At 43.3% G+C, this 17,541-nt stretch overlaps 1 protein-coding gene and 1 long non-coding RNA gene across 7 annotated transcripts in view; both read right to left on the reverse strand.

Annotated features, from left to right (window-relative positions):
- Positions 1-6,407, reverse strand: part of LOC122478526 — a 45,183-nt gene extending 38,776 nt beyond the window's left edge. Inside the window, exons 1-5 of one of the 4 annotated variants that reach the window (XR_006296068.1) lie at positions 5,944-6,397; positions 5,135-5,350; positions 2,825-2,901; positions 1,200-1,335; positions 962-1,110 (exon numbers count right to left, since the gene is read on the reverse strand). This is a non-coding gene — a long non-coding RNA (uncharacterized LOC122478526). Of the gene's footprint in view, positions 1-961; positions 1,111-1,199; positions 1,336-2,824; positions 2,902-5,134; positions 5,351-5,943 lie in introns of all 4 variants that reach the window. The other 3 variants (XR_006296066.1, XR_006296069.1, XR_006296067.1) reach the window with 3 other exon arrangements.
- The window catches only part of LOC122478525, a 126,191-nt gene that overhangs the window by 54,879 nt on the left and 53,771 nt on the right, over positions 1-17,541 (reverse strand). For 2 of the 3 annotated variants that reach the window (XR_006296062.1, XR_006296061.1), the window contains exons 7-9: positions 15,958-16,056; positions 15,560-15,653; positions 9,871-10,891 (exon numbers count right to left, since the gene is read on the reverse strand). The exons of the other annotated variant lie outside the window; for it this stretch is intronic. The gene's annotated coding sequence lies outside the window, so the exon portion shown is untranslated. Of the gene's footprint in view, positions 1-9,870; positions 10,892-15,559; positions 15,654-15,957; positions 16,057-17,541 lie in introns of those variants that run through there. 3 annotated transcript variants of the gene reach the window in all.

The following is a 17,541-nucleotide window of genomic DNA, read 5'->3' on the forward strand; positions in this document are numbered from 1 at the left end:
GTGGTTCCAACTTTTTCACATCCTTGCTAACACTTAATCTCTGCCTTTTCAAATTTAGCCATCATACTATGAAGGGGTATTTCACTGTGGTTTGACTTTGCATTTCCCTGATGGCCAATAATATTGAGTATCTTTTCATGTGATTATTGGCCATTTGTATATTTTCTTTGGAAGCCTGTCTATTCAGATCCTTTGCCCATTTTTTGAAAGTTGGGTTAAAGAAATAAGTGAAAGTTAGGTTCTCTTTTCATTATTGACTTGTAAACATTTCTTACATATGGAGAAGCAAGTTGTTCCGGAGATATGTGATTTCAAACGTTCTCTCATTCTGTTCCTTTTTTTTTTCTTTCTTTTTCTTAACTTTAAATTTTTTGTAACGTTTATTTATTGTTGAGACAGAGAGAGACAGAGCATGAACAGGGGAGGGGCAGAGAGAGAGGGAGACACAGAATCGGAAACAGGCTCCAGGCTCCGAGCCATCTGCCCAGAGCCCGATGCGGGGCTCGAACTCCCGGACCGCGAGATCGTGACCTGGCTGAAGTCGGACGCTTAACCGACTGCGCCACCCAGGCGCCCCTTCTTTCTTTTTCTTAACTTTAAATTTTTTGTAACGTTTATTTATTGTTGAGACAGAGAGAGACAGAGCATGAACAGGGGAGGGGCAGAGAGAGAGGAAGACACAGAATCTGAAGCAGGCTCCAGGCTCCGACGCGGACTGCGACATCGTGACCTGAGTTGAAGTCGGACGCTTAACCGACTGAGCCACCCAGGCGCCCCCCCCCTTTTTTTTTTTTTACTTCAAAGAAAGAAAGTTTTCAATTTGGTGAAGTCCAATTTATGTTTTCCTTCTGTCATCCCTTCTCTGTTGGCATTTTATTTTATAAGGTTTTCTCTAAGCCAAAGTCAAGAAAATTTACTCCTAGATTTCCTTCTAGGAATTTTATAGAGTTTTAACGCTTACCTTTAGGTCTATTTTTAGTTAATTTGGGGGATAAATTGGAGTTAATTTTGTATCTTCTGTGAGGAATGGCCAGGTGGATATCCAGTGGTCCCAGCAATATTTGAGGAAACGAGTATTCCTTCCCCAAGAAAGCGGTCTTGAAACTCTTGCTGAAAAAAAAATCAATGGACTATAAATGTGAGGGTTAACTCCAGAATTCCCAATTCTATTCCATTGATTTTTAGGTCTATCGTCATACCAGTATCCCACTGTCCTGATTCCGAGAGCTTTGTCGTAAATTTTGAAATTGGGAAGCAAGAATAAAGTCGAGGACTCCTAAGATGATGCTGGCCAAGCAGCTTTACATCCACGCTCTTCAGCTTAAAATGTCTGGTCTAGAAGAAGATTAAAAGTAAAACACTTCCGTCAAGTGGACATTTGCGAATGGATGATAATTAAGCCCTGATTTTTAAAAATAGTTAGACACAAAGCAAGAGAAATGAAATTTGGAAGGAGCATATTCTGTTACATGTGAGAGCAGGTTCAGAGCAGGTGACTGGATCAACCTCAGGAATCACAAGAGCAGCAAAATCTACAACTGAATCTTATCTCTCTCTCATGCTGTAGAGCCAGATGAGGAAAGCGTGGATGGATTCTCACCATTCCCATGCTATTTCTGCCTCTGACCTTTATGTTTATTGATTCGAAAACTGTAGGACCATCTCTTATGGGGGGAAAAGGTTCTCAAAGAGATTGGATAGGTTTGTAAAAAGCAGACTCACAGGACACCTGTGTGGCGCAGTTGGTCAAGTGTCCGACTTCAGCTCAGGTCATGATCTCATGGTTTGTGGGTTCGAGCCCCACATCAGACTCTGTGCTGACAGTGCAGAGCCTGGAGCCTGCTTCAGATTCTGTGTCTCCCTCTCTGTCTCTGTCTCTGTCTCTCTCTCTGCCCCTCCCCCACACTCTCTCTGCTTCTCTCAAAAAAAATAATAAACATTAAAAAAGTTAATGAACACAGATGTAAAAACAATTGATCCAACTAATTCTTTAAAATTTCCATAGCATCTTTCCTTTGGGATTTGTTATCAACATGCATTATTAGATCAAGCAGTTTGCATTCGGAGCAGTTTGTGGTTCACATCAGCACAGAGGGTAATGCTGGTTTCATACTCAAGAATAGAAGCACTATATCCAGGCCAGATTACCAGCCTGCAAACAGAAGACATTAGATGTAAGGGTCAAAGTCCAAGCTCTGAACAAGGAAGCAAGCGTCCCAGGGTTGGAACTTGGGGTCTAAAATTGGTGCTTAGGAGTCAAGCAGTTTCAATTTCTTATTTCTAGTAAGAACTGATCTTTTGAAGGACCTTTCCAATAGAGATTTACCTGATGGGCTAGTTATAACTCTTACACTCTCTTTGTTAAACCATATTGTTACCACCCACAGGCTCACACACCTATAGCCACACACATGCGTATGTATGTATGTATGTGAGAATATATAGGATATAGGTGTATAAAGTATAAACATATACACAATATATATACATACATACATACATACATACATGTAGCTATAATTACTATGATTGAAAGTATTTAAGAGAAATTTATTATCCAAATTTGAGAAGATTTAGACTTCTTATGAGGTTTATATAACTACCGAATACCTCAAGGTTTATGCTTATCATTCTAGGACTGTAAGAGTGAATCTTTTCACTTCGTTTCAAATTTACATGAAATTCTAACTGAATCGTTCATGGCCAGTGGGTACCACTGAAAAGACCATCACTTATAAATCCTACTGCTTCAAATGAGAGTCACTTTCTCAAATGCTTCTATGGTCAGGTCTGTAGAATGTGAGGCTTTCCACTGTGTACTTACGATTGAGGAACTCCGTGGCCTCATTCTCGTTGTAATAGTTGCGACCAACTTGCTTCAAATCCATCATCTTCAAAATTCTAGAAATTGGAAGAAAGGATTTCGTGGCAACCGCAGTGAATATTATTAAGATTTACTAACAAACACGGAGATACACTGGGGCGAAGAAATCGATCAGTGACTTTGTTTTACAAACGATTAACAGGAAGTGCCTGATACAACAAGGAAATGACATTGTAAGGTAGATATTAAGGCCCCTTGAACCTCCATTTTTCCCTCCTTTACATAATCTACAACAAAGGGTCATGGGAAGGTCATCAGAAGGTCCTTCATCCCCAGAAATGAACTGAAACCTCTTTTGCAGACTACGTGCCTCTAATTTTCGTTTTCACTATTTGTGCATCACCGTAAGTGTAGACCACCAAACAAATGTAGGGGTGCCTGCGCCAGACTTTGGCTCAGGGCATGATCTTGCACTGAGGGCTCAAGCCCCGCACTGGGCTCTGTGCTGACAGCTCGGAGCCTGGATCCTGCTTCAGATTTTGTGTCTCCCTCTCTCTGCCCCTCCCCTGCTTGTGCTCTTTCTCTCTCTCTTACAAAAATAAAAAAAAACATTAAGAAAAGAAAACAAATGCACATTTACTCCAGGAGAAAGAGGCATCGCTGTGCACAGTTGACATCTGCCCCTCCCTCGACAGGGAGCAGGCATGGGATGTGGGGGTAGGCAGGAAGAACAATGTCAACAATAAGCCACAGAACTCAAGCACATCTAGGTGAGGTTCCAGTGCCGATGCATCTCAAAGATCGCTTGCCCTCCCAGAACATGAGGAGACCTCGAGAACACAAATTCTAGGACCAAACAGCTATGTACAGTGCCACTGACACACTAACATACAACCAAATCTCAAGCAAATGAAATCTCACAAACACACTTGCTAGAGAGAGTGTTGTAATAACGTAAGCAGTCCAGTGAGGTGGGTTTGAGTCACTGAAGAATTCAGTGATGACCTTCACAATCTCGTTGCCCCACCGGCTGACCAGTTCTGTTTTCTGAGGTAAAGAAACAACAAAAAGGTCTAGTGCTCCTTCCAAGGAGAGGACGCTCATTACTGGACCACAAATCAACAGGTCACTTGGGTGTCTGGCAGGAGCAATCTTAACCCCCAGAGACACAGGCAGGTAGAATATACGATTTAGGAGACCCAAATGAGGGTCCGAGTTGAATATTTACAATGATTTTTTTTTTAACTTAAGCTCCTGTAAATTATGCACTTGCTAACTAAATACAGGAGTTTATTGAAGTGGGGTGTCTGGGTGGCTCAGTCGGTGAAATGTCTGACTTCAGCTCCGATCATGATCTCACATTTTATGGGCTCTAGCCCTATATCGGGCTTTGTGCTGACAGCTCAGAGCCTGGCGCCAGCTTCAGATTCTGTGTCTCCCTCTCTCTCTGCCCCTCCCCGGCTCACACTCTGCCTCTCTCTCTCTCTCTCTCTCTCTCTCTCTCTCTCTCTCAAAAATAAACGTTTAAAAAATAGTTTTTAAAGTTTATTGAAGAGGGTCGGCTGGGTGGCTCAGTCAGTTAAGCCTCTGACTCTTGATTTCAGCTCAGGTTATGATCTCACGGTTCAGGGGTTTGAGCCCCACTTCAGGCTCTGTGCTGTGTCAAACCTGCTTAAGATTCTTTCTCTCTGCCCCTCCCCCAATTGCTCACTCTCAAAAATATTAAATTAAGGAAAAGAAATGGAATATTAAGTCCTTCCAGTTCTGTGTGTGTATGCGTGTGTGTGTGTGTGAAGATTTGGAACAAGAAATAAAAACTTTTTCAATACTTCGTTAGCATTTGAGCCCTATTTGCCATTGGAAAGGTAAAAAATATATATTTTGTTCTTAAATTCATTTTAACCACAAAAATGAGGCATGAGGGAACATCAGTGATAGCCAAACACGGCATGTGGGTTTTGTTACAAATCCTATGGGCAAGAGATCGAGAGGTGTCCATGAACCATTGTATGAAAAAGGTATATTTGCTATAATACAGGGAGAATGTGAGAGAAAGAAAGAACAAAGGTCAAGAAAATGTCCACTAACAGGAGTGCCTGCATGGCTCAGTTGGTTAAGTGCCCAACTCTTGACTTCAGCACAGGTCATGATCTTGTGGTTTGTGGGTTCAAGCCCTGTAGCCCTGCACAATCAGTGCAGAGCCTGCTTGGGATTCTCTCGCCCTTGCTCTCTGCTCCTCCCCTACATGTGCTTTCTCTCTCTCAAAATAAGTCAATAAACTTAAAGAAAATGTCCAATCACATTACTTACCCTGCTTTTGTAGTTTATGAGGCAGTAATAAAGAGTTCCCATCTAATGTGGGACACTCTCCAATTACATGTTTATGCTGGCAGAGCAAATCTGTACGAACTTTTCCATCTTCAACCTCTGGCATGTAATCAATGTTGTACTTATACGTGAGGAGTTGAGGGCGAGAGGTCACTCGGAAATGGTTGGTGAATAGCTTCACCACTCTACCTTGCATTCCTGCAAAAACCGAGGCACATGTCAATAATGAAACAAGTTGACCAATCGCTCCCAAAACAATGGAGACACCACAATCTTGAGAGCTTAAGTTAGGTCAAACCAAGACATGAACAAGTAACGTACACTTATACACACCTGATGCCCAGACTATGTACCGGCCTTTTAGAGGAATCCTCACACAAACATACATTTAGAGTTAAAACAGGAGATTAAAATATTAAATTAACAGTAACAAGAGATCAAAAGAAAACCTCTTGTAACACAAAGCTTCCAAAAGGGGAGGGCGAGTGGGGAGCCACTGTTTGTAATAGTGTTTAGCATTCAAAAAAAAAAAAAGGCTCAGCACAACCAAAGAACTGGGTCATTTGATTTTAGTTGCTATAAAAGAAAAAGAAAACTGGCAAGTACATCCAGGTCCCTAAAATAGGTCTCTATTTCTGCAAAGGTGGAGGTTATTACAACATGAGAGGGTGGGAAGGTACCTCTACTCACAGTGATGGGGTGAAGCTCTAAGATTCTCAAACACAAAGGAACCTCAGAACAAGATCAACACGAACAATTCCCTAACGCTAGGTTGTTAAAGGCCACCACACCTGTTGTGGAGTCTTTCACATGTTCCAAGTACTGTCGGGTATTCACCACCTGGTCTTGAAAAATGGCTCCAAGAACCCTTTTCCCCTTCAGCGACAGTGCCTGCAATCCAGCCCCCCGCTGAAGTTCCTCTGCACAGAAACAAATGCAAAAACCATGAATTTTATAGGATAAAAAACAAATGGAAACGTAAACAAAGGACAATGTTAAGTACAACTTAAGTTGAGGTGGTTGGAGGTAGAAAAGAGGGTTGTCAAAGGATCCAAACAACAGTAGTTCGGTAATGGATCACCAGAGAAGGTGAATGTTACCCAGAAGCCTTTCTCAACAAGACCCCATTCCGTGTCAGCGGCTACCCGAGCACCACATTCATTGCTGCTATGGCGTTTGCCTCCTTTCATCCGGTATTTGTTCAGAGGGCAAGCTTCTTCTAATCAGAAACTTTGTCCTTTCTCTACCTTCTTTATAGGCTAATCACCTGGTACCAGAGTGCCCTCTAGTGGGCATCAGAAAATGCTGACTAAATAAACAGTCCTTTCAAAAAAAAATGCATGAGAGGTGTTTGAGTGGCCTCAGTGGATGAAGCTGAGGACTCTTGGTTGCAGCTCAGGTCATTATTTCACAGTTCCTGAATTCGAGCCCTGCATCAGAGCTCTGTGCTGACAGCATGGAGTCTGCTTGGGATTCTCTCTCTGCCCCTCCCCTGCTCTTGCTCTCTCGGTCTCTCTACATCAACAAACTGAAAAAAAAATTATCAAAAGCCAGTTTCATGATTTTTTTTTTAAAACAACTGATCGATTTTTTTTTAACAGCAACTGGGAAAGGCTCTCATGTTATTTTTATCACACTGTAATATTCATCTAATTGAACTATTTTACAAGGTGACTATTTGAGCACAGTGCAAGGCAACCTTTCACAGATTATGAAAGAAACCTCCGTAAATGGGTAATACAGTCCATGCCTTGGGTTGCACAAACTGGTTTTCTTCAAAATGTTACTTCTGGAAGCTATTATCCCTAGCTTATGATGCTCTTAAACAAACACAGTCTGAATTTCCATAATAGAAAATCATTTCATTTTACACATAAGTTTTTAAATGATTTTTATCAAACTCTCAACTAATTCCTGACACACCCAGCAATCAAATTTATCATATTCAAACTTCAGTGAAAGAAAACACCAAGCATCATTCACTAGTACTTGCTACATACGGTGTACTTACATAAAATATTAAAAACCCCTGAGATGTAAAAATAGGTGTCTTAATATTGTATATTCATGTTTATCATGTCGTCTTAGGGGTCTGGATTTTGTCTCAGTTTATTATAAAAGTATCTACAACAGAGGATACCAAAAGCAGAGGAAACAGGAGCAAAATAGACAAGTGGGAATTCAACCTAAAAACTTTCTGCACAGCAAATGAATCAATCAACAGAATGAAAGGCAACTTACGGAATGGGAGAAAGTATTTGCAAACCATGTATAAGGGGTTAATTAAAAAAATATAAGGAACTCCTGTTACTCAATAGCCAAAAAACCTAATAACCCATTTTTTGTTAATGGGGAAAGGACCTGAATCGGCATCTCTCCAAAGAGGACATGTAAATGGCAAACAGACATATGAATGTAGAACCAAGCAAAGTACAGAAAACTGGGTATTACCAGAAGGTGGGATGTGAGGGGGCTGGTTGAATTCATGGGGGACAAAGCAGACCCTCAGGGAGAAGTTGCCGCTGAATCAAAGACCGGAAAGAGGAGACTGAGTTACAAGGTTATACGGGCGACAGGTAGAGGAAAGAGCAAATCTTCTAATGTAGAAACGTGCAAGAAAGAACAAGGTGGCCGATGTGACTGCTGCAAGGTGAGCACGAGGTAGAGAAGCTTAGGTCAGAAAGGTAGTGGGAGAGAGGCCATTTTTTTCAATGTTTATTTCTGAGAGAGAGAGAGAGAGGGAGGGAGGGAGAGAGAACAAGCAGGGGAGGGGGAGAGGGAGAGGGAGAGGGAGAGGGAGAGGGAGAGGGAGAGGGAGAGGGAGAGGGGGAGGGAGAGAGAGAGGGGGAGGGAGAGGGAGAGGGGGAGGGAGAGGGAGAGGGAGAGGGAGAGGGAGAGGGGGAGAGAGACAGAGAGAGAGAGAGAGGGGGAGAGAGAGAGAGAGAGAGAGAGGAAGACAGAGGATCCAAAGATCCAAAGCGGGCTCTGCACGGTCACACTTGGGGCTCAAACCTACAAACCGTGAGATCGTGACTTGAGCTGAAGTCAGGGCTTAATGGAATGAGCCACCGGTGCACCCCAGGAGGGAAGCCATCTCAAAGAATGCGCCTCTGACTGGGAAAATGGGAACCTTTACAGGATGTCGGGCAGAGGAACTGCATGGACCGATTTATATGGTTCTGTGTGCTGGGAAACAGGCAGAAGGAAACCCAGGGTGGAAGCAAGACTAGTTTGGAGACCACTTGCCAGGTGCAGCAAGGGATGCTGGTGGCTTGGGCCAGAGGGTAGGAACAGAGGTGGTGACACATTGTCAGATGCCAGATACCTTTTGGAAAATTGGGAGACAACAGTGTTTCCTGGATGCTGGTGTGCAGGAAAAGTTTGGGCTCGCGACAGGAATCTAGGGCGGATGCAAAGACTTTCGCCTGAGCACATGGAAGAATGGAGCTTCTTCAAACGACAAGTCTGGGAGGGAGAATCAGGAGCTCAGAGATGTCTGTGGGGTGTTAGCTGCCTGTTTTGAAGTCACTTTCCAAGAGGGGTCATTGGCTACGGCCAAGCTCTTTAGAAACCTTTCCATCCACTCGGGTGGAAGGGAAGTCTATTCGCATATGAGAAAACGCATGAGAAGGAAGTAGTAGGGGAAGAAGATAAAGCATCTTTTGCACCAAGGAGACTGAACAGGCTGTGGAGGCTCCAGGCGGGGGAGGTGCGGCGGCTCCCTGCAGCGGGGCGCGTTGAGAGGGCGCCCGACCTTGCCCGCGGCCTCGGGCTCGGGTCCTGGCCCGACCTGACATTGCTGCCCAGAAGGGGACAGACCCTGGAAGGGGGCACAGTTATGTTCGACTTCTCTAGGTAGTTGTCTGGTCACCTTTTACAAACCAGGACTTTGAAGAAGGCTTCAGGTTGCTAACTACACGTGTTTTCCAATCACGCCCCAAACACTGCTAACTGCCAAGTTGTCAGAGAAGGATCCTGTGGTAACAGGGAACCTGGTAAGACATTCTTGGAGATGTGCAGAAAATTATTGACTAGGATTCTTTCCCCCCACACCAAGTCACAGGTCACTGTGGGTTACCCTGCTTGCTTGTAGGAGTCCGGTGTGCATGGAGTTCACACCTACCGCCTATCCCCATGGTGCGCCTGCGCGCGCGCACGCACGCGCACACACACACACACACACACACACCCCACACCCACAGGCACATACACCCAGGGCTACCGCCACCCGAACGGGTCACCCACCCGACTCCGCTGACACAACTCACCTTCGTTCCTGCCTCCTGAAGCATTAGTCTGATCTGTGGGGTTTTAGTTGCCTTCTTTCATGCCCTGTAGCCTAGGGTTCCTCTTCCAGCGCCGCAGCGCCTGAGCACTGACGTCCGCGGGGTCAGAGGGGCAAAGCTCCTCTCTGAAAGGGCCAGCCTTTCCCGGGACTGGCCCTGTACCTGTACCTCACCGCCGTCACCGAGGGGCAGTAGGACTAGCCTGGCCTCCTCGCGGGACGCTCCCACAGTCAGCAAGGCTGGCCCCGACCAGCCCCCACCCTCATTTCTAGTTCAACCCTGCTGGCCCAGCCCCTTCAGGCACCGCCTCCATCCAGGCCCACATGAGGCCTACCTAGTAGTGCACCTGGCGCTTTCAAAGGTGCTCTGAGTCTCAGGGGGATGGGCGTGGGTGGTTCTGCCTGCTCTCCTGCCCCGCCCAACCTCCCCCCACCAACCATCCCCCGATTAACCTGCCAGTGACTTCACCCAACGAAGTGCACATGGAGCTCCAGAAACTTTGGCCCTTACCACTTAATATTTTAACCAGTTCCCCACAGCTCCCAATAAAACTACATTGTAACCACCGTGACTATCCTTGGATCCAAATCTAGGCTCCTTCATCATCCTCTCCTTGGCCTAGATCCCTACAAGTGGGTTTGCAGTGATTTGTAAGCTTTTAAGCATTGGTGTAATTAAAAAAAAAATTGTTGTTGTTGTTGAATAAGGCTCTTTTTGTCCATTGCTTCCGAGTTTCTGTCACTCTTTGACTTTGCCACTTAACACTGTTTTTTTTAATTCACTTAATTCTTTAGTTTTGTAATTGCATTGTCTTGCATTTAAATCCTTGATGCACACACTGGATACCCATTTCATTGTTTAACTTTTTTAGTTTAATTCCAGGTAGCGTAACAGCATTGCATTAGTTTCCAATGGACACTCATTTTAACTCAGAGAGTTATCTGACACCATTTCTAAAATAATCCTAACCTTGCCCCTGCTTTGAAGTCCCATCGTAATTCTGCAGAAACCTGTGTGTTCCTTTGGCTCTAACTGCAAACTCAGTTCTGCTTTGTCTGGTGTACCAGTAACACGATGTCTTGTTCCTTGATCTTGAAAGTATTCTGAGCACTAGAAAAGCCTAAATTGGCTAAGCACTTGAAAATCCCTGGCTGTTCCTTCAAATGAGTTTTCGAGTCAGTGCATTAAGTTCCAGAATATACTAAACACTATTGCCTGGTGACCTGAGGTTGGATTGAATTTAGACATCGATTTAGTTCTTCCGAGTTGCAGAGTCTTCACTAAGGTTTTCCTGGAAAATCCTTGTGCTCATAAGTGATTCCAAGGAAGATGTTTAGGGGTATCCAATTGCTGTATAGAGAGCACCCTGGAAACTGGCTCAGGTGCCCTCTGGTGGGGGCCATGTCAATTGAGTGTTCTGCTTTCAGATTCTGGTTTCTCTGATGAAGGTAGCCTGAGAGAGGGTGTAGGGAGAAGAAGAGGAGAAAACTCTGGAATACCAAATTTTAATGTTTTTATATGATATATGATCTGATAAACATACAAATGTATTTACTTGTCAAATGGAGGAAATATAGGAAATTCCCTTAGGGTAAACATTTCTATTTTCATATTCCAAGTACCACATCAACTATGATTTTACATATACACACATGTGAATGACACTGTTATTCTCGTGATTATAAAACTGAACATGCTGTTTTCAGTGACAACAAGATATTTCATGGAACAGTTTGAGAAGCAGTAACCTAGGTAGGAGCCAGAATGCCTGGGTGTGAATTCCCACTTCTGCTCATTATGAGCTGTATGACCTTGAGCACACTACCTAAAACTTCCGTGTCTCAGTCTCTGCATCTGTAAAATGAAGGTAATAATAGCACCTACTGGGGCACCTGGGTGGCTCAGTCGCTTCAGTGTCTGGCTTTTGACTTTGGCTCAGGACGTGATCTCAGGGTCATGAGACTGAGCCCCACAGCGAGCTCTGTGTGGACAGCGAGGAGCCTGCTTGGGATTCTTATTCTCTCTCTCTCTCTCTCTCTCTCTCTCTCCCCTCCCTCCCACCCTCCCTCCCTCCCTCCAACTCTGTCTCTACCCTCTTTCTCTCTCTCCCTACCTGCCCTTCCCCACAATTTCCCTCTCTCTCGCTCTCTCTCTGAAAACAAATAACCTTATAAAAGTGATCTCAAAATAAATAATAATAGTATCTACCGCACTGGGATCTTGGGAACATAAAATTAGGAAATAATACATGAACAACTTAGAAGGGTACGTGGCACATAGTCAGCTCTAAGTGTATGCATTTAGCCTGATTACTGTTGCTGTATTTGGTGTTCCAATACAATGTGATAGTTTAGGCAGGTGGCATGCCAATACAAGTGGTCCCCTATACAAATTATACTGAAGTTATTCTTCATACCACCGCCAAGTGGCAGCAAACGGGGAGCATGAGGCCCAGAATCTCTCCTCAGTACTTCACACAACTTTTGCCAATGCCACTAGCAAACAGTACTTTTTTTTTTTTTTAACGTTTATTTATTTTTGAGACAGAGAGAGACAGAGCATGAACAGTGGAGAGGCAGAGAGAGAGGGAGACACAGAATCTGAAACAGGCTGCAGGCTCCGAGCGGTCAGCACAGAGCCCGACGCGGGGCTCGAACTCATGGACGGTGAGATCATGACCTGAGCCGAAGTCGGACGCTTAACCGACCAAGCCACCCAGGCGCCCCTAGCAAACAGTACTTTTTTTTCCCCACTTATACTACTTTTAACTAACTCCCTCTCTATACTACTCAGTGGACAATACTCAGAGACTACAGTACAAATAGCACCTCCTAGATTGAGTAATAGATGCTTCACATGACCATCACAGGCAAGGGAAAGCCACTGACATGGAAATAATCGAGTCTTGCGAAACTAAAGTTCCTCAATCATTTCATATCCATACTGTTTACGTTAGGCTGCTTTAGCAGGTACTCTGATGAAGAGATTAAGGCTTTGTGGTAAAAGCCTATCAGAAGAGCTGTCCCCAGAGCTTGGCAGTTGGCAAAATGCTATAAATGTGTAAATCCCAGTTCTGGCTGCATAAGGAAGAAAGACTGCAATTTCTCCTTTTCTACTAACCATTTGCTTAAGTTTTGAAGCCTTGTCCATCTATCACCCTGCTTCTCCCCTTGCAGTGGACTCGAACATTCTTTAATGTATCGTCTCATCCACAGATTCAACTTTTCTTCACTTATTTCCTTCTTTTACACTAAAATCTAACTTTCATTCCCATCATTCCACTAAGAAATTTTGAGGGTCATCAAGGACCTTTTTTTTGTTTTAACTTTTTAAAGTCTTTATCCTGCTTCACTTCTTAGCAGCAGCGGATAACAATGCCCATACCCTCCCTCTGCTCTTCGAACCCCACCTTATTTCTAAAGGACGGCAACCCCTGGCATTGAGTTCTTGCCCCTTGCTATCTGTCTTTTGAATTGCTCTTAAGGCTTCAAAACCAGATTCTCCAATTCACATTTCCGGCTCTGACCCCTTTACCTAGGCCATGTGGACTTTTTGCTCTATCGTCTAGGTGTTCATAGACAACATCCTCAACCACACACTCAAAAATCATTACTTGACATGGATTACCTCTGTAGACAGCTAATCATGTACATTTTATTGGGGCTCTTTTCGGTGTTACTTTGAGTGTGTTTTTCTTATTGAGTCTTAGGAGGCACCCTTACCCTTAGGATGCTGACCAGCATACTTTGTCTCGCTTTTCATTTATAACACAATACTTATCACAAGGGCTGGGTGATCACTGGTTTGCCTTGTTTCCTTTTGAGTAATTTCTTAGTCCATAGAGATCTCAACTTATGGAAGTCTTCTGAAGTTCCTTTCAGACGCATACTTGGCTATATTGTTAGGAAGGTTAATTTGGCTAGAGCTACCTCTTCTTCCCAATCCAGATTCTTCACCTCAAAACTGTGTGCATCAAATATCTTCACCCAGGTAGCCTCTGGTTTGGGGATTCAGGAGATAAGGACCTTCTAGAGAAGTCAGAGCTATGGACTGAGTTGGCTGGAAGCTATCTTAAGTTTTTGATTCACAGGGAACACCTTAAAGTGGCAGCTAATTTCGTGCCATAACCCTAATTCCTTTCTATAGGGATCTACAGAAAATCCCTCCTTATTCTTTAATAAGCTTCATCAGTTTCAGATATTCTTACAAATTTTAGTCTTTGAGACCTTAAAGATTTCTTTAGGACACAGTAGCAGGACAACGCCTAGCACTCTCATTCACAGAAGACTGATCAACAGAGTGTCATGTTACTTGCGTGAAAGTACCCTAATACAATGTGATTCATTTATAAGAGGTCTAGAAAAGAAAATAATTTTCAGTGTCTCTTCAGCCACAAAAAGGACCAGTCAACAGGATGTTCTAGTTCCCCTGACGGGTATAGCTGTCTAATGAAACTTGCATGTGTATTATTATATAGCTTGTGTGACGGACAGAAACGAGTTGGTCAGTGTATCTACCTCATTGCACCCACTTAGGATTTACAATGTAAATCCTACAAAGGAGGCTGAGAGTGCGATGACATTAACCGTTCTGCTTGGAAAACAGTTGGGGTTTCACTACATATCAATAAATTACAATCTTGAACGGCACATTAGTCTTTTCTGAGATTGAATTGTGAAACCTCTGGAAGGCTGATTAACTCAAGTGAGTGGAAAAAGAAAATGAGTTCCTGAACTTGCAAAGGTAGGAGCACTATGTTACTAGATAAGGCCCTGACAGAGCAGACATTTCTACTATTTTACTGGCATTTCTTTTCCTTTACAAACCCAACAAAGAGAAAACTCCATTCCTTTGAAGGACGTTTGCATAACGACCTGCTAGTCATTCTTTTTTTTTTTAATTTTTTTTTTCAACGTTTATTTATTTTTGGGACAGAGAGAGACAGAGCATGAACGGGGGAGGGGCAGAGAGAGAGGGAGACACAGAATCGGAAACAGGCTCCAGGCTCTGAGCCATCAGCCCAGAGCCCGACGCGGGGCTCGAACTCACGGACTGCGAGATCGTGACCTGGCTGAAGTCGGACGCTTAACCGACTGCGCCACCCAGGCGCCCCTAGTCATTCTTGATAAAGACAATAAATTGCAAACTTCTAATTACAAACTACAACAAATCATCATTAAAATAACCCGTTCGAAACTGTCACTAAAGGGATGAGATTACAAAAGAAAGTCAGAATTCAAGATCAAATGATCACTCAAAGTTTGCACAAGTTTGAAACACCCTGAAAAATATTAGCAGGGACTCACACATCTGTATGCCAATGTTCACAGCAGCATTATTAACAATAGCCAAAAGGTGGACTAAACCAAACGCTCACTGTGGTATATATAAAATGTTGCTTTACTTAGACTCTCACAATGGTTTTATGAAAATCTCACTACAAACATCATTCCTTTATGAATTCAATCAACTTCATCTCTTTTTTTTTCTTTAATTTTTTTCTCAACGTTTATTTATTTTTGGGACAGAGAGAGACAGAGCATGAACGGGGGAGGGGCAGAGAGAGAGGGAGACACAGAATCGGAAACAGGCTCCAGGCTCTGAGCCATCAGCCCAGAGCCTGACGTGGGGCTCGAATTCCCAGACCGCGAGATCGTGACCTGGCTGAAGTCGGACGCTTAACCGACTGCGCCACCCAGGCGTCCCAGCGTCATCTCTATAGAAGAATTACATCACTAGTAGCAAGTAGGAACAATATCAACCTAACCTTCATTTTTATTTTTATTTTTTTTAATTTTTTTTTCAACGTTTATTTATTTTTGGGACAGAGAGAGACAGAGCATGAACGGGGGAGGGGCAGAGAGAGGGAGACACAGAATCAGAAACAGGCTCCAGGCTGTGAGCCATCAGCCCAGAGCCTGACGCGGGGCTCGAACTCACGGACCGCGAGATCGTGACTTGGCTGAAGTCGGACGCTTAACCGACTGTGCCACCCAGGCGCCCCTCAACCTAACCTTTAGATCAGTGAGATTTTCCATATGAGCCAAAACATTCTCATGTACTACTACTAGTGAAATAAGTATTCCTTTTCAGTAGGACAGACATTAAGAGACCCACTTACCAAACTTATCCTTAACAAGTTGCTCTGAAGATCTTGAATTTGGGCCACTTGCTGTTTAATGGTTTCTTCCCATCTGGCATGTTGAACTTTTAGCCTAAAATGCAGATCTTAAGATAATTATTCTCACACATAAATTTAAAAAAATACCATATAATTTCTGAACAAATGAGGGTATTATTACATAAATTCTTAAAATTTTATCAAGAGGAAGATTTGGCAATTGTGCCATTTTCCTCTTTGTGTTTTGTGGATAAGGTACAAAATTGAGAGATAAGATGCCACGATTCTGCATTTCAAACTAGCTCAAAGCTGGAATTTGTATCCACTTAACAATGATATACTGGCATAACTAATACATTTCTCATACTACACTGCTTATCTGCTCTATAAATACTCACACTATTTTCTCTGAGGGTAGAATTCTACTTTTGCATATGATCTTTCATCTCCTCAGCATGTCTTATGGCCTCTGCATGTCGATCCTGTGCTTCTTGCAACTAAAATAAAGAAAAAAATAATTTTAACTACTGACAATCTAATAGAACACCATCACCTATTTCTGTAACTAAATTATTTTCTTTTTTGACTTGAGAGAGTGAGAGAGAGAGAGAGAGAGAGAGAGAGAGAGAGAGAACATGCACAAATGGGGAAGAGAGGCAGAGGGAGAGACAGAGAAAATCGTAAGCAGGCTCCAAGCTCAGGGTGAAGCCTGATGTGGGGCTCGGTCTCATGACCGGTCTCATGATGTGGGGTTTGGGATCATGACCTGAGTGGAAATTAAGAGACAGGACGCTCAACCAACTAAGCCGCCCAAGTGCCCCTGTAACTAAAATCTTATTGGACCCAGTCACACTCTCCCCTACATGCTGATGATGGCTACTTTGAGGTCATAACAGCAGAGTTGAGATGCTACAACAGAGGCTATGGCCAACAAAGATGAAATGTTTCAATACTCTTACAGAATAGTTTACCAACCTTACTGTACTACAAAAACATAACGTTTTTAATGATTTTAAATTATATATGATCAGATAACCGTACAAATGTATCTACTGGTCAAATGGAGGAAATCTAGGAAATTGCCTTATGGTAAACATTTCGGTTTTCACATTACAAGCACCGCATCAACTATGATTTTAAATTTTCACATAGGTGAATGACATTGTTATTCTCGTGATGATAAAACTGAACATGCTGTTTTCAGTGACAACAAGATATTTCATGGAACAGACTGAGAAGCAGTATCCTAGTAGGAGCCAGAATGCCTGGGTCTGAATTCCCAATTCTGCTGGTTATGAGCTGTACAACCTTGAGTACACTACCGAAAACTTCCGTGTGTCAGTCTCTGCATCTGTAAAATGAAGGTAATAACATCACTTACTGGGGTACCTGGGTGGCTCAGTCGCTTCAGTGTCCGGCTCTTGATTTCGGCTCAGGACATGATTTCAGGGTCATGTGATTGAGCCCCACAATGAGCTCTGTGTGGACAGCGAGGAGCCTGTTTGGGATTCATTCTCTCTCTCTCTCTCTCTCTCTCTCTCTCTCTCCCCCACCCCCGTCTTTCTCTCTCTCCCTACTTGCCCTTCCCCACAACCTCTTTCTCTCTCTCTCTCTCTGTATCTCTGAAAACAAATAACCTTAAAAAAGTGATCTCAAAATAAATACTAATAGTATCTACTTCACTGCGATGTTGGGAAGATTACAATAGGAAAAAACACATGAACAACTTAGAAGGGTACGTGGCACATAGTCAGCTCTAAATGTCTGCATTGATTAGTGTTGCTATATTTTGCGTTCCAATACAATGTGATACTTCAGGCAGGTGGCATGCCAATACAAGTGGTCCCCATACAAATTATACTGAAGTTATTCTTTATTCTACCACAAGTGGCAGCAAATGGGGAGTTTGAGGCCCAGAATCTCTCCTCAGTACTTCAAACAACTTTGCCAATGCCACTAACCAACAGTACTTTTTTCCACTT

The sequence above is a fragment of the Prionailurus bengalensis genome, unplaced genomic scaffold (genome assembly GCF_016509475.1).
Source record: "Prionailurus bengalensis isolate Pbe53 unplaced genomic scaffold, Fcat_Pben_1.1_paternal_pri Un_scaffold_72, whole genome shotgun sequence".
In the NCBI taxonomy this organism is placed as follows: Eukaryota; Metazoa; Chordata; class Mammalia; order Carnivora; family Felidae; genus Prionailurus; species Prionailurus bengalensis.